This window comes from Amblyomma mixtum, chromosome 8, assembly GCF_055824585.1.
Source record: "Amblyomma mixtum isolate Tamu chromosome 8, ASM5582458v1, whole genome shotgun sequence".
NCBI classification, from domain to species: Eukaryota; Metazoa; Arthropoda; class Arachnida; order Ixodida; family Ixodidae; genus Amblyomma; species Amblyomma mixtum.
Genome location: NC_143019.1, coordinates 140,695,066 through 140,710,929, shown reverse-complemented (window position 1 = coordinate 140,710,929; position 15,864 = coordinate 140,695,066).

Below are 15,864 nucleotides of genomic sequence, written 5' to 3'. Positions count from 1 at the left end.
TTGATCGCAAGATCACCTTAATTTGGGTCCCAGCACACACATCCGTCCCCGGTAACGAGGCGGCCCACATGTTAGCCCGAGATCTTTACTTCCGGGTAACTGTAGCGCCGCCCGACCCCCAGGGGATGGACGAACGTTTGCAAACGTACGCGGAAATCGCCGTGCACTACAGGTTAGACAGGCGTCTAATGCCACCACCAGATCCAAAGTTAACCAATACAGAGGCCATCGCCTGGCGACGATTACAGGCCGGAAATTTCGTTAACCCTGTCTGGTTATTTCAAACCACGTTAGACGATAAAAAACGTGACAAATGTAAGACCTGCGGAGCGAGGGGGACCCTCGATCATATAATTTGGCAATGCCCTGGATCCCCGGGTGCTGAGGACAATATTAAGAGTAGAGAAACCTGGGAGGCCCTTCTGCGAAGCGAGGTCCCCGCCGACCAGAAACGAGCTGTCCGCCTGGCGGCTGAAGCCGCGAAGAGACAATGTATCTTCGCCAGTCTTTAGTCGCGGAGGTCCCGTCCCCCGTTCCCTAGGCCTGCCTGCCAGGGACGGGGAGTAAGGGGCCTCCTACATCGGTGGAAATAAAAGTTGTTATCAATTAATCAGAAGTGATGACGTTGCACACTATAGTGAACTAGAATACTCATCTAGTGGCGCGAACGGAGGCGCGCGGCAGCGGAGCGGCTGAAGCAAAACGCCGCTCCTCGCCGCAAGGGGCGCCACTGCGCCTTTTACTAGCCCTGCGCCAGCCTGCGCTGCCGCTGCCGTGCTGCTTCTCACGTTCAGAACGGCTCTCCGGGCGCTGAACCGAAGTGTTTTCTGTGCGTTCTACGTTTCGGCGTGACTCCTCGAGATGTGAGTGATCCGGAGAAAATCGTATTGCGTGTGTGAAGTTGGTGCTATATACTACAGAGAGGCACGATGCCGAAAAGAAAGACGGACTCCCATTGCTTTGCTCCGGGCTGTCGGAGCGGTTATCCGGGAGCTCCTAAGGCGTCTTTGTTCGCCGCACAGTATTTTTACCAGGAAGAGAACATCTGTGTAATACATTTTCTACTTTTCAGGTGTAACTGGAAAATGTCCGTAGAGCCATTCTTTGGAGGAGAAATTTTAGAGACCCGTGTACTTTGCGATGTCAGTGCACGTCAAAGAACCCCAGGTGGTCGGAATTTCCGGAGCCCTCCACTACGGCGTCTCTCATAGCCTTAGTCGTTTTGGGACGTTAAACCCCATAAACCAAACCAAACCATTGCTCTACATGGCAAAAATGTTGCATTACAAGCCCTGTACGGGATCACATCTAGCCACACCAACCCAAACAGTTTTGAGGTTCAGAGGGTGTCACCTGCACCGTGGCATCAAGTGACAGCCGGCTAATATTTTATATAGCTGGTTATGTCGCCAGAAAATGTGTCCTGAAGACGAGCTGTGAAAGCTGCCTGAATTTGCTTTTGCGGACCAAAGAGGCGGCTGGGAACTAAAACTTAGCCCCGTTCACTCGCATGAAAGACAACGGTCGTCTTCTGTATCCCGCTGCTCCCCTCTACAAATTTGTAGCTGACCTAAAAAATGCCTTCACGACATGTTTTAGCCTCCTAGAACTACATGCAGGCAGTATCGTTGATATTGTACAGGTGGTTAAGGCAAAAACAGAGCTTCGGCTTGGCTGTCCTGACCACTGTGAGAATGTGGCAGCAGAGCTCACTGCTTTTTATATAACAACCCGCCTTCAATTTCCGGAGCCCTCCACTACTACGGCGTCTCTCATAGCCTTAGTCGCTTTGGGACGTTAAACCCCATAAACCAACCAAACCAACCAACTGTTTTATGAAAAAAGCTTCAATAGCAGCAACAACCGGAAGCGCCAAGCTTCTAAGTACCTGAAAATGAGTCGTTGCACTTAGATCTCCGAAGCACCTTCTTAGGAAAGCTATAGCCCTGATTCCGCGGATGGCATTGCTATGTAACCTAATTTCGGCTGATTACGCCAATAATGTGCCTCCCATCAAACCAATATTCGCTTCAATTTTTCTTTCACATGTCTGCACTTGCCAATAAAGGTATAATGCTCGCCTCCCGTGTCTTCTCAACTTGGCATATGTCATGCATACATTGCAAGACTTGCCGAAAATTGGGGTGGAAATATTTTCAATCGTGAATAACATTCAGTGAACAAAATATGTTTCTGAGGCCACTTAAGCGCCTCAGAAAAAAACAGGTTTCCGTAAACTGGATGACACGTAGGCGCGCGCACAGATGAATGAGGAAGGCAGTTTTCTATGACTGTAAGCCGCCACGGTGGCTCAGTGGTTATGGTGCTCGGCTGCTGGCCCGAAAGACGCCGGTTCGATCCCGGCCGCGCCGATCGAATTTCGTCGGAGGCGATATGCTAGAGGCCCGTGTGCTGTGCGATGTCAGAAAACTTTAAAGAACCCCAGGTGGTCGAAATTATCCGGAGCCCTCGACTACGGTGTCCCAATAGCCTGAGTTGCTTTGGGACATTCATTTCATCATCATTTATTGTCCCTTAAAGGCCCCTGTCGGGGTATTACATAAGGGGGGAGCGTATACAAGGTTGATGTGGAAAAACAAAGGTCACAAAAATATAACAATGCAATGTAGGAACATAAAGAGAAGCAAAAAACGCGATAGTTAGAACGGTGCAGGTAAAAAATGCCTTTAGGCCACAAGCACCACACACGTCGGCGAGAGGTTAGGGCAGCAAAGCTCATTACAGGAAAAAGAATTTTCATATAAACACAAGTCGAATAAAAAAAAAGACATTAAACCCCATAGTACCAAACTATAATCACAGGTAAACAAAATGAGCCTGGTAAGAGATGCATCTAGACAACTAACACCCACCGGCAAAACCGTGAGCCTCTCTCATTGCCCGTTCTCGGTAGCATACGGCATGCAACGACGCGATTTTTCGTCATCGCCGAACTGCTCAAAGGGGCACGGCTGGGAAAAAAAGTGCCTATCAGGTTACTCTGAAGCTAGTTGAAGCAAATGGCATGCATGTTTATTAACTACCGGCGTATTAGAGCACCACACCGACACAACGACGTGGAGAAGCATACACAAGCTCCGAACGGAGCCGCGACGACGCCGCTGCAAAAAGTTGCAGTGGCGCCACCTGGTGGCTTCTACGCCAAAGAGCACGCCCGCGCCCTTCCGTTCGCGCCACTAGGATAGTATTCTAGTTCACTATATTGCACACCTAATTATGTAGGCGCAAATTGACGTTTTTTTGTGACCGCTTCGAGGCGGTCAATTTGACCGTTGCGTTTTTGACAGAAAATGGCGGCGGCGAAGGAGGGCGCATGAAGGCGCGTTTGACTTGCCGGATGAGCTGTTTCGACGCCTTTTTCGACTGGAGAAGCAGACTGCTTAACCCCGATGCCGGCGCGACGGCGACGCCGACGATTGGCGGTCGCGTCGGCCAACCTGGTCGTTCCCCGACTAGCCAGTCACACTGCACCGGCGACGACGACGACCAAAAGTCGTCCTAGTGCGACAACGTCGCTGACCAAAGATCCCGACGAGACCCGTCGGCCGACGTGTCTTGGGCAGATCGGCGGCCGAGCGAAAACATTCGCCGACCAAAGCGAGTACCGATCGAGCTCAGAGCGCGAATTCGTGCAATCAAACAAATAATGCACGCGCAGCAACATTCATCAAGCCATACGGCCACTTGGCCGACGCGCCGCACCGATCGTCGCTTGTGAACTGCCGCCCCACTGCAAGCAGGTAAAGCAGGGACACATGGAGCGGTGAGCACCGCTGCGCCGCTGTACCCAAGCTCCGCCCACAACACTTCGCCGCTATGCAGCAGTGCCTGAGCGCTGCTTGGCATGGTGTACAAATATCACAAGAAAAGACAAGATCGCCTCAGAAAGACTGCTCGAGCAGCGACAAAGCATGCCTGCTTATGTTTCGACATTTCGGCAACGGCATCGCTCGTGGGCACTCCGGGTGACGAGCGCTATAATAAAAGGCCTACTCTTCACATCGCTTTACTGCCAACAGCATCATCTCACAACAAAATAATAGTATGGCAAATTTCCGCGACGCCTTCAGCAGCGAAGCGAGCGGGCGCAAGGCGAGCCGGACCCCAACGTCGAGCGCAGCGGCAGTTGCGAGGCGGTTGTGGCAAGAAGTTTGCTCGTGTCACAGTCGTTACCTTTGCCAGCAGCTCAGTATTGGTCAGCGATCCTCAAAAATGACACATCTGTCATATTTCTTATGCCAGGGTTTATTATTTACGTCAATAGCTCGTTTTTATGACGCCGGCAGACGGGATACAGGCTGGTCGGCCGGCGCTGGCTCAGCGAATTCACGTTCGCACAAGAAAATACAAAACAGCCACGATACCAGAGAGGATGCTTCCTAGATTATGGCAACGACAATATGCCTGTGCAAAAGTGGATCTTTCGGCAACGACACCGCCTGCGGCAACGCCGGGCAACGGTTGCCCAGGCTGCCCTAGTCGTCGCTACGCCTAGCTGGTTTCGCATCAAACCGCAGTCGACGGCGTTTTGGAAGTCGCCTGTGCTATATCATAAAAGGCCTACTATTCACATCGCTTTACTGCGAACTCGGCATATGTCGATTTCCACGACGCCTTCAGCAATGGAGCTATAGCAGACGAGTCGCGCGCACGAAGCAGCAGCGTCGAGCTGTCGGGATAGGACAACGTCGGCGTGAGGTCAGCGCTGCTGTCGGCAGTGTGACAACACGGGTCGGCCGACGGCTGCTATGTCGCCGACGTTACGGCGATGCGCTCGTCGGGCGACGATCGGCGCTCGGTCGGCGTCTGCGCAGTGTGACAGACGCACCGACGCCACGAAAATCGCTGCCGCCGACCATCGCCAGACTGAAAGGTGTGCGTGCGAGTGCACTGTCGGTGCGGCGGCAGGTGCTGTGTGCACTGCGGTTCTTTGCAACCGGCGGCTTTCAAGCTGCCGTTGGTCGGCATCGCAAAGCCCACTTCACCTCACGTGCCCCAGCTACATACAAAAAAAACATGTTATGTTGGCAAAGAACTTTATTTTTCCCTGCAAATCGCACTTCGTGGTCGTCTTCTGCTTCCCGATCGAGGAAAAAGAAACAGACGACCACACATCACATACTGCAACGCTTCACGCCGCTTTGACACTTTTGTCATCGATCGTAAGAGTCGAACAACACAGACCCTAAAAAGTTGGCTTCGTCGATTTTTCCGCATTCATGTCAACCACAAAGTACCTTGATTTCAGACGCCGAGTAAAAATGCCTCTGTTTGACAAAGGCTGTGGCAGAGCGTTGTTGATGGTCAGTTAAGAGCACTAATTGGAAGCTAATTTAGTTTCGTTTTCCTAGACCAATGATAAATAAGCACAACAGACCGTCAGAACAGAAACAATACGCCATCCAGGTGCGGCAAGGCTCAGCGCATGCTAGCATTCAAACTGCGAGTGCTTGACATCGAAACCGGAAGTTGTTCCCAGTTTCCCTTCCAGCCACTTGGTGCGCTACAGTCAGTTCGACCGTAGAGTTACTGTATATGCTTACAGTAACTCTATTCGACCGCTGGGCCCTATGGGAGTGTCCTCTTTGACAACCCCTTTTTTTATGGCCGGGCCATGCAAATGTTGATGCACAGGGTTGGCCACAAAATATTGCCTGTTTGACAGCACAATTCAGGAGGTTGGGCAATGTACTTAAAGCTATTTTGCGAGAAAACCAAACTGCTTTCAGCGAAGTTGTTTGACATACATACAACCTTGACATTGAGAGGATTTACTGGCATCTGTGAACACTACAAAACCGCCGGAAAGCAGAAATGTTCACTTTCATGTCCAATTTTTGCAGCAATAAATTCGTACCTTCAAGAGGTCCATTTAAAGAATGACCTTGCACAAACCACTTATTTGATTGTGGCTCCTTTGCAGGCAATACCGGCACAAAAGAGAGAAGCCAGACAGGACCCGACTCCTTTATTTCATATAAATAATGGTGATCATAAGAGCGGCAATGCATCCAAGCCTCGTGCGAAAGGAAACAAAAGAACTTATCCCTGGTCGTACCAGGGCATGCAACATATTCACTCCAGCAGATGCGACACCCGAGTGGTAGAAAAACATCTCAAGTTTTGTAAATTTCGTAATATATGTTTGCTATTAGAGGCAAGGCACACATAAGGGATATGACTACGGACACCAAATTTTTATTTGCACATTTTTTTCTATGAAATGGTGCATGAAGCATTTGGTATGCATAGACTACCATGTAGAATTCGCCTGTTAACTCTCAATTTTTTTTTGTGAATGGTGGCTACGACACCACAAATTAGTTGAGGCAGTGTTGAGGTCAACGTGCAGGAAACAAAAACTTCAATGAAATCGCTACTTTGTCATTCTGGTTTCTTTTGCTTTAATAGCTGGAAGGACAATAAATAAACAAACAGCCATTACATTGCAATTTTTGCATACCTCGCATGTCATCAACGCAGTCTCACCTCGTCAATAATGTCGTGCCGTCGTCGGGCTGTCCATGGTGAAACAAAAACAAGGCGAGAGAAAAAAATTTAATCATGAATTATATGCCAGGTTTTGCAGGCTCTACAAGGTGATCCATGTTAACTGACGTCTTGTGCAGGTTTCAAAGAACACATGTGCAAAATTCGGTGCCCCTAATCCTTTAAAAGTTGCCTGCACTACACTTGTTGTTGGGCTAGTTGGTAATACATACTTCTGAAGGAACCAGCGCACAAAACACAACGGACAAGAAAAAGGCGGAACACGACGGACAGGAGCGCTGAACTTTGAACTGTATTTCGGAAGTACAAATGCAACGTATATATATATATATAGCCATGTCAGGGGGGCGTGCCACACAAAGAAAGAAGGAACAAGTGGAATCTACAAGGTCATGAAGAGACAAGCGACACAAGAAAACCCAAAGATCTTAACTAATATAACAAGTGAAGGTGAGAAGTTTCAATGGAGGCAAGAAAAAACAAAACAGGGAAAAAACAAGGAAAAACAGGGAAAAAACAAGGAAAAAACGCCAGACCTTGTGAAGATGAAAATTGATACTGATAATAAAAACAGATAAAAACAAAAAGGTAAAAACCAATAAAAGCGATAAAAGCAATAAAGTTAACAGGGCAATGGAAATGAAAAAGATAAAATGCCAACAAGTAACACGGCAAAAATACTAACAGCTAAAATAAAGAAAACACCGCGGAAAAACTAACAGCTAAAAGGTAAAACCCACAGAAACATAAAGTTAGGTCTTGTATATCAAATAGCGGAATAAAGTTCGCGGGAAAAAAGACGGATGCATAAGGTGGGAAGTTAAAATGCTAGTGCCTCGAATTTTTTGCCAGATAGGCGAGTTCTTTCTCAGATAGCGACACTGAAGGCTGGCTAATGCACTGCTCTTTTAACGCAGCTATTGTGATTGCCTCAACTATTTCACGGGGCCTCGTGTTTCTGATTGTGGCCATTACCCGAGTTTTTTCAAAGTGTGGCACACATCCTGTTTCTACATCTTTGCAGTCTCGACAATGGATACCAATGTGACGGCACTTTTGGACATTTGCGTTGTAATCGCGTTCTTTTAGTCTTTCATTTAAACAACGCCCTGTCTCTCCAATATATTGCTTTCCACAGGACAGAGGGATGGAATAGACAACTGAATCGGTACACTGCACAAAATTCTTCTGGTGCCTGACATTGCATATACTCTCTTTTTTTTTTACGAGATTCATTGACCTTTCTGCAAAGCTGGGAAAGTCGCTTTGGGGCACTAAAGACGACTTCAACTCCAACACGTTTCCCAATTTTTTTCATGTTGTGCGAAATCCGATGCAAGTACGGCATAACGGAGACTTTCTTTCTATTGGCGTTGCCAGTCGTGGCAGTCGAATCGGGTCGTTTAGAGTTTTTAAGCATTGCTTCAGCGACTGAGGCTAAAAGCTTAGTGGGGTAGCCAGCATTTTCTAATCTAATTGTTTGCGCTAAAAAACTGGTCTCAATTTGGTGTTCACATGATTTTGCCAGCGCATTTCTAAAGATTCCTTGAACCACATTCCTTTTAACCAACTTAGGGTGGGCTGAGTCAAAAGGAAGTACCGGCTTCTGGCCCCTTGGCTCATAAGACCAGCATAGGTGATCACACTTGAAATGAAGGCCCAATTCTAAAAATCTCAAGGACCCATTATTCGGAAGTTCATGTGTAAAGGTTAAAGGAGATAAGCGTTCTAAGAAAATTGCCAATGTTTTCGAGACATCAACTTGGAAGGTATCCTGATTGCAATCTAGAAAAACGAGAAAGTCGTCTACAAAACGAAAAATCTTTGTTGTTTTTGTACCCTCCAACCGACTGTTCACGTTTTTATCAAGTTTGGCTAAATACAGGTCGCTCAATAAAGGGGCAATGACGGAACCAATACAGATTCCTTTCTTCTGAAGAAAAACCTTGTCATCCCATTCTGCAAACGTTGATTCGAGGCACTAGCATTTTAACTTCCCACCTTATGCATCCGTCTTTTTTCCCGCAAACTTTATTCCGCTATTTGATACACAGACTTAACTTTATGTTTCTGTGGGTTTTACCTTTTAGCTGTTAGTTTTTCCGCGGTGTTTTCTTAATTTTAGCTGTTAGTATTTTTGCCGTGTTACTTGTTGGCATCTTATCTTTTTCATTTCCATTGCCCTGTTAACTTTATTGCTTTTATCGCTTTTATTGGTTTTTAACTTTTTGTTTTTATCCGTTTTTATTATCAGTATCAATTTTCATCTTCACGAGATCTGGTGTTTTTTCCTTGTTTTTTCCCTGTTGTTTTTCTTGCCTCCATTGAAACTTCTCACCTTCACTTGTTATATTAGTTAAGATCTTTGGGTTTGCTTGTGCCGCTTGTCTCATCATGACCTTGTAGATTCCACTTGTTCTTGCTTTCCTTGTGTGGTACGCCCCCCTGACATGGCTATATATATATACGTTGCATCTGTACTTCCGAAATAAAGTTGTAAGTTCAGCGTTCCTGTCCGTCGTGTTCCGCCTTTTTCTTGTCCGTTGTGTTTTGTGCGCTGGTTCCTTCAGAAGCCTGCACTACGTAACCTCCAGAAAAAAGACTGTCATGAAGCACTGTTTTTGCACATCCACTCTAAGGGCTTAGGCATCACCTTAGAGCAACACAAATAAAATTCCAATGAGAGAAAGTCAGCATGTTAAAACAGGTGGTGGGGGAGAGGATACCAGACCGCTGCACACTCCAATCTCAAATCCCCATTTTAATGCGACAGCCTTTATGCTGTCGCGCAAAAATTTCCATGACTGCTCGAGACGTCGTGAGCACCGTGTGACCACCAGTGGACCAATCACAGAGCAGCACCAAATTTGAAAATCTGAGGATCCCCAAAACTTGGAAGTTGGCCCACTCAACAACATGTATTAAAGTGGATTACTGGGCCAGATTAGTACAATCTTATATGATAAACCAGGGAAATGTACTGGAAAATTTTAGATGGTAATGGCTTATCCATACCATGCGAGTTCAATGGAACTAACCGGAGTTTTGGAGGGAAAATCGCAAGAACATTAGACTAAGGGTTCTCAAACTGGGTTCTGCATAGTGCTTTTCGGGGTTCCAAATGCATGCATGCCTAACTGCCAACTTTTTTGCCCCATTTTACTTTCGGACCACTAATCACGCTACAGTTATTCATAACAAACTGTTTAAATGTACAGCCAGCCATTTGACATCTGCACACACCTGACATTTCTGACGTAGGCATTGCAAATGAGATTTCCGTAGATTCAACCCAAAGAATTCCGAATTTAAAGAGGCGATAGAAATGCACAGATAGCACAAACTAGACGCCGGCCAGTAATGCTGGAAGGATGAGAAAGGTACGTGCTTCACACAAGCACAAGGCTGGGCGGTCTCAAGATACTTAACGATGGTGTCTTAAAAAAGTTAGCGCAACACAAGAACACTCATGAGAAAGCAAGACAGGACGACGTGCTACTGACAACTGAATTCTTGTGGTCACTGGTGTTCAGTGCTTGAATTCAGTTTGAATATGTTAAAAGGTGTGTTTTGTTTTCTGGTCTTTTCATACCACTTTCGCCCTATCGGATTCCATTCAAACATGTTATTATGGCCTTATACACCCCGTCATCTCTTTTGGTTGTTTTGCTTTTAACGAATCATAAACTCTCTTATGGCTTTTAACTCACCTCGTGTCAAAGGGTTTCTTTTATCGTTTTTATCTTCTTTTACCGACTTCTGACCTTTACTGCTGCTGATAGGTGGCATGATGATGACCCTATATATATTCTGTGCGTCTTTCCATAAAGAATTTAGTTGTCAGTAGTGTGTCGTCCTGTCTTTCTTCCTCGTGATTGTGTTTGTGTGTTGCGCTAACTTTTTTTTCAAAAACTATGCACCAACTCACCCAGCAACAAGTTTTACTTGAATATCACGATGGTGACGCATGTTACAAATGGGTACAGCAAATGGAGTCCACAGATACCCCCCGTCTATTCATACGCTTTTGCTTTGGTGGTAGTGGCTGCACAACAGAACAGCGCAAACGTTTCACATGAAGCCAAGCACAGCTGGGGATCGCAACCACAAAGGAATCCACACCTCGTTCAATGCCATCCCACAAATTCTCTCTCTCTGTGCTCAAGGAAGGCTCCCGTGGAAGAAGCTGCGTGAAGCCAAGAAAACAATTCTAAACTTCCAACAGTGGACACGACAAGAGAACTCCGAAAGAAGGCTGCAACCCGGGGTTTGAAAATAGCGAAAGCACCACCAGGAATTGTGATTCCTCATCGTACCAACATTCCTAATGCAGTAGGATACGATTGGCTGCAAGGCTACCTCCAATGATTGGTTCTGTCTAAGAGTACTTGCTGCTGGGCTAGTTGGTTTTGGTTCATATTTGAATAGTTTTAAGGCGAAAAACAGACCAGACACATAGGTAGGTGAAAGGACGACATGCTTCACTGATGTGCGCATAGTGGGCAAAAGCAATGATACGAATGCTAGGGAGTTGATAGAAGCGTTTTTTATCAAAAAGAAAGGCAACTTGTGCGTAAGCGACACATCGATTGTATTGTATAACAGTGAAAAGAAATTCCTGGAGCGCGCCTCATCATGGCGTTCCTGAGCTTTAGGTGACCCTCCTGCGCATGTAACGACAAGCTATGTAAGTACGTTTCAGGCATGTAATAAAATCAATTGGAAGTTGGCGCTTCGTCCTGTCACCTACCTATGTGTCTTGTCTGTTTTTGGCGCCTTAAAAATATTTAATTATGATTGGTTCTCTGTACAAACAAAGCCTATACGAGCTCGAATACAGTATTCACTTTTTTGTTTAAGGCCGATTCAAACAAGTCTCTGTTCGCCCGCGCATTACCTGTTCATATGCCACTAAACACTGGCCTGCGGTCCGATGGAGTCAAGTGGATGCGATGGACCAAAACAGCAGGCGACGCGCTGGGTGTACCACAGTTGCCAGATTATTTTAGAGAGTCTTTGGCAGCGCTGGGCGAACTCGTTTTTCCTCCCGAGGCATGACTGTGCGACTGAATGAATGAAAGACTGAACTAATTCCCGCGAGGGGAGAGGCACCCGAGCTTCCTTGCTTGACCAACAGCACGCCTGCCTCTTCGTGTGGTGACGGGTGAACGCGTGGTGTGCAGGCGACGGACTATCGTGTGAATCGGCCTCTAATTAAAGATCCACCCACAGTAGCTGCTAGCATAGAACCACATTGGGGCACTGGCTTTTACCAAATATGCATTCCTACGAAGGCAGGTTGTTTTGGTCACTAGTACTGGCAACAATGGCTACCAATCAACCCTTACGAATACTTTTTTAAAGACAGTGTATACTGTCCATAGACTTTTGTCAATGAAGTCTAAATACCTTCTGTACACAAATCCTATAGATAATCTATTAACGGTGATTTTTTTTAACATTTACGAATTTTTATTTTAAAAACTGATATATCAGGGTGGTCTGTTGAGCTAGATAGTACAGGAAGGCAGATATGTACAGTCTTTGTCAAAAGTAACCAGGCTCCATGGTTTGCTTCTCATTCGTATAACAGAACCCCCACGGATTCCCTAAAGACCAAAAAGTTCTTTGAAGATGAGAACAGGGGTTCTGCTTACCATACAGAGATTTATTTATTTATTCAATACTGCAGGCCTTTACGGCCCAAGCAGGAGGGGCATACAAATGACATCAGCGTATAGAACGAAGATAGATTTAGAGCTTGAGGGCTGGTACAGTAGCTTTAATATACGACTGAGAAGCAAACCATGCAGTCTGGTTACTTTTGACAAAGACTGTACCTCTTATTGATAAATGATTAATTAACGAATTAACCAAAATTAACGCGTAAACTTTCTATTTTTTACCTTAGGAGGCAAGGGTATATTGCAAAATTGATGCCCATCAACATCGATGGTGAGCTGCATTTCCAAATTTTCTTAGCAGTGTCATTTTAAATATCGGATGTCAAAAATAAGCATTCAAAAGCTCGTTGAGTTGGCTTACCTTTTCTTTCTTTCTTTCTTTATTTCATTTTCTCACAACAGAGAAAAAAGGAGCAGGAGCTAAAGGCTCATAGCCTGACAGAGGCTCCTGCCCCAGGTAACACAATTCGGCATTTCAGTGCACCTGCACTGCACACCTATAAAATGGAGTCTTTATTACTTCTTATGCGTCAGTCAAATGCAGGAGCAGTTGATGTATTTGATGATGTAGAAGCTAACTTGATTCTGACAATGATACGATGCACAATGATGCCATTTTATACTTGGGTAATGCAGGAAAGCCAACTAAGCAAGCTTTCAACTACGTATTTTTGAACCACTCTGCCGATTTAAATTTAAAAGTTAAAAACAGGGCTTGTCATAAGTTGATAGCCCTTAGTTTTGCAATATCACCTCACCCTGTAAAATAAAAAAGAAAGTTTATTGGTTCATTTAAGTTAACTATTGATTAATGATCCATATCAGGTACACAATGTCCGCCTTGGTGTACAAACTAGTTTAACAGACCACCCCTACGTATCACAGCTTAAAAAAAATAAAAATCTGTAAAGGTTAAAAAAAGCCATCGTATAGATTTATGGCCGACTTTCGCCTATAGACTATGAATAGGCAACAGGATATTTATAGGAAGAAGTCTATAGACCATTTTTATAAGGGAACATGCCATCAGTACAGAGTTCAAGTATCAAGATCACCATGACAGTCCGACACACTAAAAGAAGTTTCAGGCTGAGCCAAATCAAAATGAAACAGTGCTGAATACTTTTTATATACATCGAATGACAAAAAGTTTGCACGGAACTCAAAGAAATGACCAAGATCCGAAACTGCACAGGCTTGGTCATTTGCACTAAGCAACTGGTGCAACCAACCAAAGGTGCGTGGCCACCCAGCAGCTGATTAGGATTTGAACAACGGAGCCAGGGTCTGGGAAATGGTTGCAGGTCCTTTTGTGCTTTTTTTAAGGGGTCTTGAAACTGACCTCTTTATTTGTGGCTCAAATCCCATGAAAGTTTGCACACAGATGTGGTTTTTTTCTCCTGATTCCAAATATGTAATCATAACTGAGCTGGTGGTCTTAGACAAAAAGTTATCTTAAATTCTATAGTGTAAGTAGGTAACTTCTTACACAGCTTTTATGAACTTTCTCATTGCATTTTGTTGCTTTTAATTACATGAGTTGATAGGCAGAGAATTCCCATACCCAATGACATTCTTGCTTTTTTTGTTTAGGCCATGTATATATAGGAATTTACAATTAGCTTAACGAGTTGCAGTGTCAAATACTGCAACCTTTTACTCTCGATGTAGTATATCAGGATGACATGCTTTTAGAGAAAACCAAAGAATGTCACCGGGTATGGTAACTCTCTGGCTATCAAATCATGCAAATAAAAGCAACAAAATGCAGTGAGAAGGTTCATTAAAGCTCCGCAATAAATTACCTAATTACATTCCAGTCGTTGTAAGATTTAAGACCACCAGCTAAATTGTGATTACATATTTGGAATCAGAAGAGAAAAACGCATCCGTTTGCAAAAATTCACGAGATTCTAGCTATTAATAAAAAGTTCGTTTTAAGACCCTTGTCCCCCCTCTTATTACATTCCCATGAAAAGCATGCCATTAATTCTGCAGAAATTCACAGCCTAAGCATGAAGCATATGCAGGAAACTGTGCAGAGTTGGGAAAATGGAAACCAATGCAAGCAAATGCTGCAAAGCACTTGCACACTCCAGCAGTCTCTTCCGCGATCATGACGGCATAATGAGTGGCTTGCGGACTATGCAATTCCTTGACCCCAGTGAACCCATAAAGGTTGTGCTATCCCAAGAGGCCATTCCATGTGTTTGACCATTCACAGATTTCAATGGTGCTGCTAAAAAAACCTGACCTGGCTGCATGCTGTAGGAGTGCTACGTTGAACAACAAGTTCACTGGTACTAAAGAATCAACGATCTGCCAGGAGTCACGTTGTCGTCAGCCGATAATTTATAGGGCGAAAGAAGCACTGTAAAATACACTGAAAACAAGCACTGAGAGCACACACACACAAAAAAAGAAAGATTCTGAACAAAACGTTGCCTTCTTGTGCAACAGTGGGAAGAAAAAAAAGTACAATGCACGAGTTGCAGCTGCACAAGGGCCAAGGAATAAGGATGCCAGTAAATGCATGGAAACAGCCGCACACAGCTGGGAGACCTATTTTCACTTGTGCCACTGATGAGTCACCAATGCTGTTAACGTACGGTCCATTCACGGCCATGCCAGTCTACACGAGCACCAATACGGTCCCATTGGGCAGTGATGATCACGACGTCCAACGCCGGCTGGTCTTGCAGTGTGTGTGTGTGTGTGTGTGGGGGGGGGGGGGCACTGCCGGGTGTGCACTTCCAAACATGCTGGGGATCGACCGCGGGACACCTCCAAACCTGTGGGAATGGCAGCGAATGTTAAACGCACGCATGTTTTGCCCTCATGGTAGTGCAGACTAATGCGACAGCAGTCCGGTTGTCATCCCACAAAGATTTCTCGTTTCTCTGTCACAGAATTCTCTGATTAGTCAAGAGGGTCATGACTGCATCAACAGCAGGTGACAGATTAAGGTGGATTAGGGAGGATTATTGCTCAGATTAGTCTAATCGCACACGGTAATCCAATGAAAGGCTTGGTTTGGTTTGTTTTACAGTCAAATCCACTTATAACAATACTGAAGTGCCATGGAAATGCCATTGTTATAACCAATAATTGTTATAACAGGGTTGTGCCGAAAATACCATAGAACACATGCAAAAGCTGACGGTGCCACAACTGACCATTGTTATATCCAATATATTGTTATAACCGGTATTGTTATAAGTGGGTTTGACTGTATTGGGGTTTAACGTCCTGAAGCAACTCAGGCCATGAGGGACGCTGTAGTGAAGGGATCTGGAAATTTTGACCACCTGGGGTTCTTTAACGTGCGCTGACATCGCACAGTACACGGGCCTCTAGAATTTCGCCTCCATCGAAATTCGGCCTCCACGGCCGGGATCAAACCCTCGTCTTTCGGGTCAGCAGCCGAGCGCCATAACCACTGAGCCACCGCGGCGGGACTCCAATGAAAGGCATTCCAACATTCCAGAAGGTGACCCATGTGCACCGTGTGAGGGCAATGAAACCCGTTTCAACTGGTGTCTATGCAGGAAAATTGCAAGAACAACATTATACACTAACTGTAGACAACACAGCAGGAATCTATCCCACAGTTTTTCCAGCGGGGGTAAAAAGTGCTGATGGCAGTCGA